Source organism: Furipterus horrens, unplaced genomic scaffold (assembly GCF_987537825.1).
Source record: "Furipterus horrens unplaced genomic scaffold, mFurHor1.1.pri manual_scaffold_2, whole genome shotgun sequence".
In the NCBI taxonomy this organism is placed as follows: Eukaryota; Metazoa; Chordata; class Mammalia; order Chiroptera; family Furipteridae; genus Furipterus; species Furipterus horrens.
The window spans coordinates 94,915,963-94,931,145 of NW_028327172.1; the positions used below are offsets into that span (position 1 = coordinate 94,915,963).

Below are 15,183 nucleotides of genomic sequence, written 5' to 3' on the forward strand. Positions count from 1 at the left end.
TTCTTTCATTCTTTACAACCAATTCAAGTTTTCTCTGTCAAATCACTGAGCTCACCTACTACATAAAACCTTGCCTCTTGTTTCAAATGAGATCTCCCTCAACTTCCTGCCACCAAATCAACAAACCCAGTTTCATCTACATCCACCATTTTCCCTTATATCCTGCCTCTCCACTCTTAAATTCCTCTATCTGTTCTATGGACAATGGCTCTTTTAATTTAAACTAAAAACCATAGACAGTTCCTGAAAAGGTGGCAGCAAAGTAATATAGGTGTTAAAAGACTGAGAGGTAGGGGGCATGGAGATTGAGCGAATCATTTTGACTGGGCTCTTGAAGTTGCTGGTGGCTTGGAGCTGCAGCTGTTCAGCCAACAGATGTTTCTTGAAACCATAGAACCGGGGCACAAACTGGTTGGTGCGTCACTCAGGCCAGTAATTGGGGTGCACCATGAAGGAGCATATGAAGGAAACCAGAGTTGAAGTAGGCTCTGTCCATTTGATGGTGCCCCAATGACTGGATGTGGACACGTTCATGCACTTGGGACAGTAGAGCTTCACCATGCCTCAACTGGGATGTCCAAAAGGCAGATGAAAAGTACTGGCCGATTCTCACAGTACACACGCAGACAGTAGCCAAAGTCTCCCTGTTGGTATTTTTCCAACATCTGGGTGACGCCATGCTTGGTGAGGACATAGGGGGTGTGGATCAATCCATAAAGCATCTCAGCTGCCTGCTCACAGGTCACTCTGGTTGGGATTGTCTTCCATCTCTTCATCAGGTTCCAGGTCCAAGATCATGTATAGAGCTTGTCCATAGCGAGGCACTTACTCATTGAGTCCAGTGAGATTGAATTAGTTCTGGAGGTAGTCTTCACAGAAGAATTCATTGCCATGGAGCCCACAGAAGCAGGAAATCCAGGACACATCCTCTGAGCTGCTCATTCTCACAGCAGCCTAGGGACCAGGGTAGGAACAGGATGGAGGAGGGGAGATGCTACTTCCAAGGACCCACGGTGACACTATAGCACAGGCTCTGGACTAGATGAGGCAGGCCCTACTCTGAGCTTCTTTCCTCAGGAAATGCTCTCCACCCTTCCAAACCCAGTTGATCAAGTGGAAAGATGGGTGACATCCCTGAACCCCTCTCTCATTTATTCCCTACAGCATCAGCAGATATAATGATTCCACCTTTTAAAGAATGATTTAGACCCCTTCTGAGCCTATCTTCCTACTTTAATCCATTCCAACAGCTATCTTTTTAAAACATATATTTCTGATTAAAACATTTCTCTGCTCAAAATTCTGCAGTAACTCCCTATTGACTGTAGAATAAAATCTAAACTTCTTACTTTTATCATAATAAGAGCTAGCATTTGTTAAGTGTTTACTATGTGGTAAATGCCTACTAGTTTTAATCCTTAACAACTTTATAAGGTCCATATAGTTAGTTATCCTTTCAGAGATAGGGAAAAGGAGACATCAGGAAATTAAGAATGTGACCTTATTGTAGAGGTACTGAGTAGCACAGCCAGGTTTTGAACTAAGTCCTTTTTCCAAAGTCCACATTCGCAGACAACAAATCAAACTGCCATTCAATCTCTTTCACAATGTGACCCCATTTTACATTTTAGCCTCATCTCCAGGCACTTCATTCCTCCCCACACTCTCTATTGTGGCCTACTTATACGCCATTTGTTTCAAATACACATGTCAGATGTTACTAAAATTATAAAAAATAAAGTTCAGAGAGATTTAATGACTTTCTATAGGACACATAATACATAGCATGAGAGAGAGGGTAGACAAGAGGTCTTGTTGAGACAGGATAGTGAAAAATTCCTTGGCAGGTGGAATAGGGAAACTGAGACAGATAGGTGAACACAATGGCCAAGAAATTCAGAGCCAGTTACTAAAGGTCACCTCCCTAAGGATGTGGAGACCATGACCCTGAAAAGGCACACCTGGAGAACTGATGAATATTCTGCTGAAACCCTCCCTTGAGACCTCCCCTAAAATTACTGCCTGCAAGAAAGAGATAAAAGCCTCAAGACAAAAGACCAAGCATGTACTTTCCCTCTAGGAAGCAGCCAACCCCATCTCCCTTTCCTCCTTCTCCCTCATTTCTTTCTTTGTAGGCATGCATCTCCTAAACTCTAAGGTAATGGGCAGCTGGCAGCTTGTCCCAGACTAATCCCCTAAGCCTGCCCCTAAAGGCCCCTTTTCTCTAACTTCCCAATGAGGTAAGGCAGCCCAGCTTAGGCTCTCCTGTTGCTTCCTCTATGCTAAGCCCTTCCTTGTTTCATTGTCCCTAGCTTTAATAAATGTATCTTCATAGTTACCTGGACTTGTGTTGTGAACTCTTTCCTACACAAAGTCAAGAACACACAAAGCTAGCCATAGGCAGACCCATTCAGGACCAGGCCCCTGGCCAGTAACATTGTGACTATGATTCCAGAGTTCTTCCCACATGCAGTACCCTGAGTATTTCAGTTCAGACATTTTACAATAATGATATGCTTTTGAATATGCTGCCACTATTGTGACAATCTTCATTCACATATGCTGTCTTCTGCACAAGGATGCAGAGACTCTCATTTTTATCCCACTTCTGTTCTTCCAGAATACCTAGTATAGTGCCAGTACATGTCATTCAGTATGAGTTTGATACTAAAATCAATTTATTGGAAGTTAAAAATAATCTACAGAAGAAAAAATTCAGCACTAACAATTTAAAATATATACACTAATCATTTTCAAATAAGTTTATTCTGCTGATCTATATCCAGCTACTTCTGAGTACCACATCCCAAACCCACTAAACACCAACCCCAGGGCAAGACTGAGGGCGGGTGATTCAACCGGCACTTAAATGTTCAACATGAGTCACGCACTGCACTGTGCATTTTCACACACTATATCAGCAGGAAATACAGAACCTAGAACTCAGCTGTAAATGATAGATACATAACATTAGTGTCTGTAAATAAGCCTCAGCTAGTCCAGACAATTTATTTATGAAGTGTAAGAGAAAGGTCCATTATAATTGTGTATTGTTCACTATAAATTTTATAGCTATAATTGAAGGGATGTACCATAGAATATTTCCCCCCAAATCTCACTTTTTGTAATGATCAAATGTTAAATATAGTGTACTAAAAAAATAATAGAATAATCTATAAATTAATAATGCGCTACTTTAATCTTAAACAATAATTCTTATTAGAAAAGAGACAAATTAGTAATTATAAATTAAGGAATATCTAAAAATAAAAACATATAAGATGAGCCCTAGCTGTGTGGCTCAGTGGATTAAGCCCTGGCCTGAGAACTGAAGGGCTGCCAGTTCAATTCCCAGTCTGGACACATGCCTGGGTTGCAGGCCAGGTTCTGGGTTGGAGGTGTGTATGAGGTAACCAATTGATGTTTCGCTCTCACATCACATTGATGTTTCTCTCCCTCTCTTTCTCCCTTCTTCCCCCTCTCTCTAAAAATAAATAAATAAAATATTTTAAAAATAAAATAAAAACATAAGATGAAACAAACAAAAATGAATAAAAAAAGTCCTTTATGCACTATAAACTAATAGCAAGCAAAATACTGGCAAATATTCAGTTCCATAATTCTAAAAAACAAATAAGAATTTGCTAATAGGTATATTTAAATTTATGACTAATAGTAGCAGCAATATTCTTTTCTTATGAAGGTTAAATATTTCACCTGAAGTCTTCTTTTTATTATTTAGCAAACCATTTTCTTGATAGAAAAATAAACGTTATCTCAATATATTCTGAATATACTGGGATTCAGTTTAACAAAATACTAACAAACTATTGTTTTAAATGAATAGGATTCATCCATTAGCAAAATTTTCAAAGACTTCTCAGATTAACAACTTTTTTTAGGGGAAAGGAGATAGTTAAATTGTATTTGTTTGCTTACTGTTTTTTTTTTCTAGTATATTAATAGATCATCTACATCATACTGCAATTATTCCCCCAAATACTGAAGTACAACCATACTGTACTGTTTGTACAGTACAACATAAACAATATATAGACCACCAATAACATACTTGCAAGAAATAAATACAAAGGGATATGTTTGTTAAAACTACATTTACAATTATCAAAATACCAAGGTGATTATGACCGAAGTTATTTAGGTATACCTAAATATAGGTATACTTAATGTATCAAGAACATACAAGACATTTAAGTAGGAGGCAAAATGAGAAGAAAAAGGAAAAGCATTTTAAAGAAATGCTAGCATAGGTACCCAGGAAAGTGTTTTTAAAAGAGAAGATAGGAACAAAGAAGGGAAAAGGAAATGAAGGCCAAAAATATGTAAATAAAAAAAAGACAAAGACAGGTTCCTAGTTATAATTAAAATGTTCAATTAACTAATAAACTTCTAAAATCTTCTTTGTATCTAATCATACTGCAGAACCCTACCCCTGTAAAAAATAAATTTCACTTCTTTTAAAAACAGGCTCCAGCTGCAAAAATAAGTTATTAGTTTTTTCCTATCCTCTACTGTAAACAGTTTTACAAAAAAAAAGTCACTGAAAATGTATTTTCTTTTTAAAGCTAGATCGAACTGATGAACCAGAATGTCTGAAAGTAGCCAAAAGAAAACTTGAAAAATTCTATTTGGATTTCTGTAAAACATTGGTAGATCCTTTCACGTTTTACAACAGTTAGGTGTAAGTACAGCCTTATAGCAAGGAGGGAGAAAAAGAAAAACTGTCCACATCCCTATAGATGGTCTAATTTCTAACCACAAAGGTCAGCACTTAGCACAAGCTGAATGTACGTGTCTATTTATCACCTACAGAGCATACCACAGTACATAGTTGAAGATGAATTCCTTATTTGAATGGTTGAATAATTTGGGTACATATGTTTACATGTTAATATAATATACAAGGTCTGTCTAGAAAGTATCCAGCCATGTTATGTGAAAAATACACATTTCTTGAAGAAGATACAAGATATAAGAAACACTGGATTTCCGGCCAGGATGGAGGCGTAGACAAACACGCTGCATCTCCCTCCATAACTAAGAAGGAATACAACTACCTCAAAACTAGAAACAACTGCAAGTTCCAGAAAATCAAACTGCATGGAAGTCCAGCAAACAAAGATATAAAGAAAAAATGCTCATCCAGACAGGTGGGAGGATCAGAGTCGGGGGAGAGAGGACGCAGTGTGGTGGTGGCAGCGGTGGCAGCAGCAGGCCAACAGAAAGTGCAGTCACACATTTTTAAAAGTCAGGAGGGACACCTGGGGAGTGTTCCCAGCTCCTCACCGGACCTCGCAGCCCAGGGTCCCAGCACCAGGGAAAATCAAGCCTCATTGCTTCTGACTGTGCAGACCAGTGGGAACTGGGGCAGAGGCAGAAACTGCCAGCCTCTCAGCAGAGTCTGCTTGTTTAAAGGGCCCCCACAGTCCTAGAACATCCGCAGACCCACCTACTCTGGGAACAACGAACAGGGAAGCAACTAGAGGGGCGCCAGTCCAGTGTGAAAGTGGGAGACGTGCCTGGAAAGCGGGCGAGTTCTGGGCAGGTGGCATTGTTCCCTCTCGGACCCCTCCCCCACATACAGCGCCACAGCATGGTGAGGCAGGTGGCCCTGTACTGACGAATCCCTAAGGCTCTGCCCCTTACAATGTAACAGGAGCAACAGCTCTACCTGGGACGTGGAGGCAAACAAACACAGGAGCCTGTCAGAATGAGGAGACAGAGAAGTATGGTCCAAATAGGAGAACGGATCAAGGTTCCAGTGGGAGAACTAAGTGATAAAGAGATAGCCAACCTAACAGATGAAGAATTCAAAACACTGGTGATAAAGATGCTCACAAGCTTGACAGATATGCTTGAGTACAGCAAACACATAAGGGAAGAAGTGAAGGCTATGCTAAGTGAAATGAAGGAAAATCCACACAAAACCAATGGTGAAGGGAAGGAAACCACGGTTCAAATCAATGATTTGGAACATTAGGAAGAAAAAAAACAGCCAACCAGTGCAGAATGAGGAAGCAAGAATTGAAAAAAAAAAATGAGGGAAAATTCCCAAATTTTGCGAAGCAGATGTACATACAGGTCCGGGAAGCACGGAGGGTCCTAGGCGAGCTGGACCCAGAGGGGACCACACCAGATGCATCACGACTGAGATGCCAAAGGTGAAAGATAAAGACAGAGTCCTGGGGGCAGCAAGAGAGAGGGGGAGAGTTGCCTACGGGGGGGGGAGGGTCTATAAGACTATCAGCTGATTTCTCAGAGGACACTTTGCAGGCAGGAAGGGACTGGCAAGAAGTATTCAATGTGATGAAAAGCAACCTACAACTAAGATTACTCTATCCAGCAAAGCTGTCATGTGGAATGGAAGGGCAGAAGAAGTGCTTTCCAGTCAAGCTGAAGTTAAAGTAGTTCATAATCACCAAGCCATTATTATATGAAATGTTTAAGGGACTTAAGAAGATCAAAACTATGAACACTAAAATGACAACAAACTCATAACTATCAACAACTGAACCTAAAAAATAAAAACAAAATCCAACTATGCAAACCAGAATAGGAACAGAATCATAGGTATGGGGATCATTTGGAGGGTTATCAGCTGGGAGGGGGGAAGGGGAGAAATGGGGAAATGGTGCATGGACTAAGAAACATAACCGGTTGGTACAAAATTGACAAGGGGATGTTAAGAATAATATAGGAAAGGGTGAAGCAAAAGAACTTATATGCATAACCTATGGACATGAACTAAGGGGGGTGGGATTGCTGGAGGGAAGGGGGGTACTGGGCAGAGGGGAGCAAAGGAGAAAAAACTGGAACTACTGTAACAACATAATCAATAAAATATACTTTAAAAAAAAGACACAAGAAAAACTGTACATAGGATAATGACAATTCCATCCTCTGCAAAGTAGGCAACTTAGGACCTCACATAGTTCTCCCAGTGTGTCTTCCACTGTTCAAAACACTCATTAGAATTGCCATCAGCTGTCATATTTTCCTGAATATCCTTCTCTGGGCATGCAGGACCAGGCAACTTCTGTTGGGATGACTGGGCCTTCTTTCCAGATCGTAGCTGTATGCCCATGATTTATCTCCAGTTATGACCTTCTTAAGGAAATCTGGTTCATTGGTAGCAGTTTTAATCTAGTCATTAGCAAGTGCGGCACAATGTTCCTTCTGCTAGCAGAGCATGGAATGAATTTTGCCATGACACAGTTCATGCCAAGATCCTGCATTAAAATCTTGGACACAGTAGTTTTTGGAATCCCCAAATCAGCTTTTAGTTCTTGCACTGTCAGTTGCTGATCTTTCTTGATTGCAGCCCACACACATTCAACATTCTCAGGTGTTCTGCTTGTTGCAGGCCTTCCAAAACGTGGATCACTTTCAACAGATCCTTGACCATCTCTGAAGTGTTTGTGCCACACTTTTATTTGTGCTGCACTCATTGCATTGTCCCCACAAGCCTTCTGAATCATTCCAATAGTTTCCACAGGGCAATGTTCAAGCTTAACACAAAATTTGGTGCAGATTCATTGCTCTACGTGCTCAGTCATTTTGAATGTGACAGCCACACAGTACACATCCTCACTCAATGGTGTCTACCGCCCCCACTAATACAGTGAAGTCGTCATTGTTCATTCATACGCATTCCAGTGCACTCTCTTTGGCTGCTAGGTTACATCAACATCACACAAACCATTCTTGTTATATTAACAATGGCTGGGCTTTTCCCGGACAGACCTCATCATATACACATATGAGTGTGTGTGCATATCTACATTGTTAATTTACCCATTTTAACTCTAAACTCTCTAAGTAAAATTTTCAAAAGAAAACAGAAGAGTGTATATCTACCTACCTTAAATTCATCTTAATATATTTTTTCCTGCCACATTTGCTCACTATTAAGACATCTGTAATCAATGCTTTGCTCCTTCCCCGTTTTCTTCTTTATTTATCCTGCCATAAAATTATAATGTTGACGTGAGAGGACATAATATTTTATTTTAAAAAATTAAAATCTCTCAAAACTACACCAGAAAAAATACCCTATTTCTATAAAACTGAAAAATAATATAAAAATTTGAAAACAATTTCATATTGTTTTCAATTTTACTTCTATTCAATTTTATGATCTACCTAAGAAAAAATTCAAAAAAAATACTTTAATCATATGCTATTTCTCAGACTCTTTCCTATTAAAGAGAAAGCAGTGCTATCTAAATCAGTTCATATATACTAGGTATTGTTCATAGGCATGAGCTCTATTTTTAAATTATAATAATCACTTGATTTGTCAACCATTTTTCATTTACCTTAAATTCAAAACTGGGTTTTGCCAAAGAATTTTAACTCCAAACAAAATATTAACAGTTCATTTAAAATCTTCTCCAACCTATTAAAAAAACTGTTTTAAACACTAGCAATTAAGACCATTTTTGAAACTAGTATCTTTTAAAAATATGCATTTGGCATGCTGAGTAAAGTAAAATTGGCAAAGGAAAAGATGAAAGGAAATCTGGAGTCCTTGCTTTGGGGTTGCAAAAGACAAATATGCTTGTCCAGCAACAGTGGTGCTGAGTCACAGACACACTGCCTGCAGGGCTCCCTCCAGAGTGGTCCCCTCTATAGTGGGTTATGTCATGCCAGTCGATTCTCAGACTGAGTTTGCTACACATCACTAAGGGCACTAAGGCAATGGTTATTTCTACAACCACTTGCCCCCACCTCTGGTACAGGAACAAGAGATAGTACGGCATTTGAAGCAGGCTACCTACAACATGAACGAAAAGGGAAGAACGGTGCCACTTCTTCAAATTAAACCTTATTCTGTTATATTATGCTGTCATTTTACATGGGGACATCTTATATTCTACTAAAATTGTGTAACCAAATAACACCTTATACAAACAGAGAAAACTGAGTCCAAAAAAATCTTTTGCCTACATGTGAATTTCTAAGCTGCATTTGGAAGAAAGTAATTTTTCACAATGATAAAACTTTCTAGTATGTATTAGTTTTGACTACAAAAATGACATTTGGCATTCATCTTACTCTTAAACATTGTCTTGTTCTATTCATCTGCTGACATTACAGCTTCAATCTATTTCAGTGCTATCGAGTATCCCTTAATAGACAGCTCTCTGTATGGATATTTTAAATAAGTTACTCTTTAAGTATTTATAGATACTTAGAAAATTCTGAATACCTACTCTGCTGTGATTAATTACATTACAATCTTAATTTTAACTTTCTGAAAAGAATAGGTATATATAAAAATTAAACTTCTTGGGCAATTTTACAAGAATATAAACACTTACCTAACCAACTCTCTGTATTAACTAATGTTCTTCATTCCTTCTGTAAAACCTTGTTTAGCTAATGCTCACCCAAGTTCTTCTCTAGTACGCTTAAGCACTTCTGCTCCTATCAGCTTGGCTATATGTTACCAAGAGTTTTGTATTTATCACTAAACTTGATTTTGGAAGCATTTTACTGTTGCAATTTGGAATTCTGTAAAATAGCATGTTAGATAAAATTATTAAATAGATCATTTTAAAAGGTAACTGTTCCTATGAATAGTTGAATGCTTTGGAAAGACAACAAGCTTTAGAAATATCTTGCTTTTGCACCCTGGCCAGGTAGCTCAGTTGGCTAGTCTTGCTCCACTTTCAAAACCACAAAATGGAAATTGCAAATTATGCATTGAAATATTTTTTAGCAAGAAAGGCAAAAATAAAAATCCAAACAATACCCATCATTGCAATTAGCATAACACAGGGGAATAATTTTTCACATAATTCCTGTTGAGTTCAATTTTTCAACTGTTTTGGATTTAAATAGGCATGCTGATTTCAAAACTGCAGTCAGTTTTCTTCTATCACATCAAGTTTTTCTCTACAGCTTATTTTAATGCAACCACCCTAGGCTGGATGGAGCCTGGATTGAGGGAAGCACTACTGTTCTCCTATTGGCTGAGAGCAAACCTCCCTCGAGTGGGGAGGGGTGGGGGATGACCTTGGAGACCAGCGACAGGACACATGAGACAGTGTAGTGAGAGGTTGTGTGCCGCTCTATTCCAAAGTGTAGTCCAAGTTCTCATCTATACACAAGGAGTTAGCAGAATTTAATTTTTTATTTACATATGTACTTATTTCCTTTCCTTCAGATCATGTCTGCCTCTGCTATTTCTTATTGTAAGTGCCTAAACAACCTGATTCATTTTGTTCTATCTATGGGAGTTTCACCATTCCCAGTCAAAGGACAAACATCAGCGCATTTGTCAGGCAAGCCTATTTTGCATATTTTAAAGTAAAACTTGGTGATCATGATAAGTCTTGGGCCCCTCACAAGGTGTGAAAGCAGTGTGTCAAGTTTATGGATGTGGACAGAGGGAACACGTGATAAATTGCCATTTGGTATACCTACGGCTTGGCGAGAGCCCAGAGATCATTCAAGTGGCTGTTATTTTTGTATAGTGAAAACGTCAGGATATAACAAGAAAAATAAATGTAAAATAGAGTACCCTAGTCTACCATCAGCTATATGCCCATTGCCTCATTCAGCTGAAATCCCAGTGCCAGTTTTCATTGAACTACCCTCTTTCAAAAAACAGGAGTATGGTGAAGAACTAAGTGACAGCAACAATGAAGATTTTGAAATTGAAGGTGACTCAGTTTGTAAGGTATTTGATCAGCATGAGTTGAATGATTTGGCACAAGATTTGGGACTATCCAAAAAGGCTTCAGAACTCCTAGCATCAAGACTGCATGAGAAAAACTTGCTTGAAAAAGAAGCGGAGGTATCCTACTTTCAATCAAGAGAAAGTGCATTTCTGCAGTTCTTTTGAAATGATGGTGGCTTTTGTATTGCCATAACATACATGGTTTAATGGAGGAATTGGGAATTCCAATCTAGAATGCAACTGAATGGCGACTGTTCATTGATAGCTCAAAGCAGAGCTTGAAGTGTGTCCTCCTCCACAATGGCAATTTACTTGGTGCGGTCCCAATTGGCCATTCAGTTTGTTTTCGTGAAGAATATGAAGACATAAAGACAGTCATTGATCTGTTGCAATATCACAAGCATAATCTGATGATTTGTGTTGACGTTAAAATGGTCTGCTTCCTTCTTGGTCAGCAACATGGATACACCAAGTATAACTGTTTTCTGTGTATGTGGGACAGCAGAACTCGTGAGAAGCATTGGGTGGAGTCGAATTGGCCTCCAAGATCGGACCTCAAACCTGATGATCCAAACATTCTACATGAATCATTGGTTGACAGAAAGAACATTATATTCCCACCTCTGCACTCAAACTGGGTCTCATGAAGCAATTTGTTACAGCATTGCCAATTGAAGGAGACTGTTTCAAGTGTCTCATTTTGGCATTTCCTAGTATGTCATTTGAAAAGATAAGATACCTTAATATGTATGTTTGGTAGCAGAACTTTACTACTTGTACACAATTTGATTCCCAGTAACAATATATAGCCTTAATATGAATAAAATAACTCTAAATAAACAGTATATTCAAATAATTTTTTCTTTATTTTCCTTTGTAGGTACATTTTGTATGATTTTTTTGGGACAAAGGGAGGGTATCCTGTACCTTAAAAAGTTGACGTGATAGAGAAAAATCGGGGTCATTTTTGGATTCAGATGCCAAAAGTTAATCAAAAGCAAGTATCAGATCTAACTCAACAAAAATGGTGTTCCCCAGTGACTCAAATTAAAAAGAAAAGGATGTGGCATAAAAGGCAGTACACTTCTTATTGAAGCAGGAAGAGAAAGAGACACAGAAAAGCACAATCTGTTTCTTTGGTTCTAGGATGAAGCAAGGTTATGATTTAAGTAACAACAGCAAGTAAGGCTTAAACAATCAAGGGAGCAGAATATGAAGCTCATATTGTAAAGCTGATTCTTTTCAACTAGTAGATTAGGAAGTTGGAAGAAGTAGGGGTAGCTAGAAGACAGAATTCCAAAGAGTCAAGTACTGTATCTGAAATTGACAGGGATGATGAGCCTATGACTATGATGCATTTTAGGCAAGAAAATGAGTTCAGGAAAAACAAAAGGAAACAGCAGCAACAAGAAATTATAGCACTTTTAAAGTTTTGTAATCTTTATGAAGCAAAATTAGTATAATTGTCAAGTAACAATTTACACTTTTGTGTTAAGAATGGAAGTAGCCAGGAGCAGTACATGTAAATAGTTATTTGAAACACTTGTAAATAATGTCTTTAATATTTTGAACAAGAATTATACTTAAAATCAGGCTTTCTAATATAGATTCAAGGATACTAACTTAATTGCTTCAGATACCTGCTATATTTAAGAAATCTTAACTCTACTAGCATCACTAAAAGATTAATTATTCAAGCATCTCTTTCTTTTTCAATTTATTACCCACTTAATTCCTGATTTTGGCTATTTCACAGTCAGTGAATACTAGAGTGAGCTAAGGAAGAAATGAAAAATAAATTCACATAATCATGGCCTACACTCATCAATCCCACTCTCTTCATGAATGGAAACAAACTTTTAAATCTTTGGGGGGAGTTATTTGCTGGACTAGAGTCATTGCAGGGTTTTATTTTTCAGTGGCATGCTTCATTACTGCACTTTAAGTACATTTGAAAACACTTATCTACAGTTTAAGCACCATTGTATTGACTACTAACAGTAAATATGGGAAAGAGTAGATAAGACACTTGAATTACCTTAAGTTCAGATAAATAAATTTCAACATTACTATACTTACCTAGATTGGTCCTATCTTATATATTTGAAAAAAAAACTGGTATTTCTCTACATGCAGAAACATGCCTAAATAAGTTAAAATTAACACTTCCATTAATTTTACAAGTAGCAAAAGCAACCCACACACCCACATACAGTAACATTGGTCTTCGTGCATGATATAGTTGCCCTGATTCCAGAGCCAGAAGTTTTCATCATAATCAATGCTAGCGTAAGAATTCCTGCTTAAAACATTTCTCAGAAGAAAAAAAAAATGCTATCAATGAAAAAAAACTGAGGTTGTTTGAGATTATGAACAAGACTATGACATGACATTGTGAGTTAGTATGGTCTAATTTTAAGTCTTCTGGGTTTTATAAAACTTCACTAAGATAACTGAAGAAACTTGAGTTTGTAAAAAAATCTCAAGTAAAATATTAGAATCTCATTAACCCACTATCAAAATTTCACAGGATTTCCTTTTGACCTCTAACTGGTCTGGTTGTACATTGTTCAGAAAATATGGATTAAGATGCTTCCAATTTTAGAAGAACTGTGAGGCTTCAAAAGAACCTCACACAAGAGTTGCTAGTAAGAGTTACCTGGAGACAAGCATCCTTCCCTATCAGGGAGATAAACAGTCTTTAAGCAAAATTCCTTTATAATTTCCTAGCCAATGCTTTTCCTCAAAATTGTTTCATGTACACCTTGCCAGTTATTTCCTTCAACACTCCTGGGAAGGCCAGTAAAGAGACGTGCAAAATATTTTATTTTTAAACTTTGCTGTAACTAAATTATACCAAGACTCTTCAAGGTGTTTTCATGAGTAATAACAGTATAAATTTCCATTAATGTTATCCTTAAGTTTTTCTTCTTCATTCTCCCTTTTCTCTGCTGGATATCCTACAGCATCAGAAAAAGGAAAACCCATAAGGTTAAAGCGTTTACTCTTACAGCAGTGTTCATTGTGAAGTTCCAATGGTATTTCAAATACCTTATGTATTCTTTAAAAGGAAATTAACAAAATGATTTTAAATGTTTATTTCTATCTGTGTGAAACAGATGAGAAAGTTTCCCTGAAATCTATATTTTTATAATCTATGTATTTGTATTGATAATAGTGAAATCACATTCAATGTACAGTAACTTCTCAAAAGTTGACTTTTGTATATGGAATCCATTGGTTCAATAACATAGAAATACTTAACAGAGTTCAACATTTCAGGCTTATTTCCTTAATAACCAATCTGCATGTCAAAATATCAATGTTTCAGCTGTTCAGGGTCTGCATTTTTCAGTTTTACTTTTTAAAGGTTTATCTAAATGGAACAGGACATTTGAGTGCTTTTTCACCCACTTCAGCAATAAACCTGGCTTAATTTTCTGGCCCAATATTTAGTTGCAGAGAATTAGCAAGATAGGGAAACCTGTCAGGATCAGAAATCTATGTGTACACTGATAAAGATTTAGTCAGGATTCCTTACATATATGTCAATAATCTGAAAACCTTACCTACTTTCCATGAAATGGCCATGATCCTAAACAAGATTTCATATTTTAATCATAGTTATTCACCTTAGTAGGAAACTAGAGTAGTCTATGGAGTCTGGAATTTGTTAAATTCATCAGTAGAAGCAAATTTCATTAACCTTCCAAGACAATGCAAAAACAAAAGGACTAATGAGCCCCTCTGTGTTTCTACATCCAACAAAAATTTATTCATGTATTCTTACAAAAGTATGTACAAAACACATCGGCATAATTACAGCTTCACAATCACCCAATTTGCTTACATTGATCTATTTACAAATTCACCAAAAATGTCTTGAGTAATTATCAATACTTTATATGACACTGCTTTCAGTTTATTCATCCAGGATCAAAACTATTTAAATATCTCTTAAAAAATTATGTTTGTATCAATAAGTAGTTCCTTAAACACTAGTTTTTAATACTTAGCATTCATTCGCCAAAACACATTGTCTGCAATTTGCCTTCCTTAAGCAGAAAAGTTACTTTAAGGTAATAGGTTTAAATACCACTCTAACTTATGAAAGAAAAGCAGCTTGTTATCCAAAAAGGGTATGAAGACTAGGAGAAAAATGTGGCACCTAAAATAGAGAACATGAGTTATTAACATAAAATCCAATACAATTCTCACATTGCACCTATGCTATGCACCAAGATTTACATTTATCTCGTGGGAAGGTGGCTGCACTTATATCGGCCCCACATATTTAGTAGTAAAGAAAGAAATTCTGTGCAAGCCACGTAGGTAAACCACAGTGTTGACAGGCGCTCTCAGTTTTACTCAGACTTTCAGGCTCATCCTAAGTCAGAATTTCTGACCGCAAACTGACAGTCCAGGAAACAGGTAGGTGATTTCAAACTCAGGGCACTGGTACACTGGCAACAAGC

At 37.4% G+C, this 15,183-nt stretch overlaps 1 protein-coding gene and 1 pseudogene across 11 annotated transcripts in view; both read right to left on the reverse strand.

Moving 5' to 3' along the window:
- Nucleotides 1-15,183, reverse strand: part of CREM (cAMP responsive element modulator) — a 101,700-nt gene that overhangs the window by 85,094 nt on the left and 1,423 nt on the right. The window lies entirely within an intron of this gene.
- LOC150019117 (casein kinase II subunit beta-like) lies at nt 214-942 on the reverse strand (annotated as a pseudogene).